Here is an 876-nt window from a genome sequence, read left to right on the forward strand (position 1 = left end):
ACGGCTCTCGTCCACCGCAGTCGATCTCTTTATGTGGTTAAGCTCCCGAGCGTCTGGCATGTCTAGGAATTCCGTTGCGGAAAAGGGTGGCGAGGCAGGATTTACTCTATGGGTGAATTATATGATTATAACATTATCTTAGGGAACGGGAGGAAAAAATACTCACCAGTTGTTTTAAAGGGTGGTGGTGCACGTGCCGCAGAGTGGCGTGATGGGCGGTGCTGGCGGGCGTGATGGGGGCGTAGGATGGGCGTGAAGCCGTGTGAACATCACTCACATCCTTCCTGCAGCTCGAGGGACCTGCCAGCGCGAGAGCCGAAGCCACAGCAGCCTGCCTGCCGCTCGCGGCGTCCAGCGAGGTCGAGGGATCGGGCGGGACGGCGCCTTCGGGGGCACAAGGACTCTGATTCCTTTCTCTCGGGGGATCCTTTCCCCAAAGGAGGCACACTAGTCTGGTTAGGATTGGGCTGTAGACAAAGACGCCGTGCGGACCTCAGGGCACGAACGGCATCCTACGAAAGGCGTTCGAGGCACGAAGACCTGCGCAGCCTCGGGCAGGCGAGGACCAGCCCCAGCACTAGGCGCCAGGTCCCACACAGTCACTGTAGAAAGTTACACCGGGTTCTATGTTAAACATTGGGTTGTAATTCTCAAAAAGAGTCGGGCAGCGCACTCGGGTTCTCCTCGGCGGTCGCCTGTGTATTCTTGCAGGGCGAAAGACCTAAGAATCACACCAGATATCTCACTGTAGCTTCTCCTCGCGTACGGACACTGTAAGTCGCTTTACTCGAGCCTTTAAGTGCTAAGAACTTGACACCTCCAAGGATATTTCGCGTCTTGAAGCTCAGCTATCCGAGCAGTCGGTAGCGCGTTGTA

The 876-nt window shown here is 56.4% G+C and overlaps 1 protein-coding gene across 1 annotated transcript in view; it reads right to left on the minus strand.

The window, feature by feature from the left end:
* Positions 1–876, minus strand: part of LOC119592489 (bone morphogenetic protein 2-like) — a 35338-nt gene that overhangs the window by 33685 nt on the left and 777 nt on the right. The window contains exon 1 of the mRNA XM_037941328.1: positions 167–876. This exon is cut by the window's right edge and continues 777 nt beyond it. The gene's annotated coding sequence lies outside the window, so the exon portion shown is untranslated. The remainder of the gene's footprint in view (positions 1–166) is intronic.

Source organism: Penaeus monodon, chromosome 30 (genome assembly GCF_015228065.2).
Source record: "Penaeus monodon isolate SGIC_2016 chromosome 30, NSTDA_Pmon_1, whole genome shotgun sequence".
NCBI lineage: Eukaryota > Metazoa > Arthropoda > Malacostraca > Decapoda > Penaeidae > Penaeus > Penaeus monodon.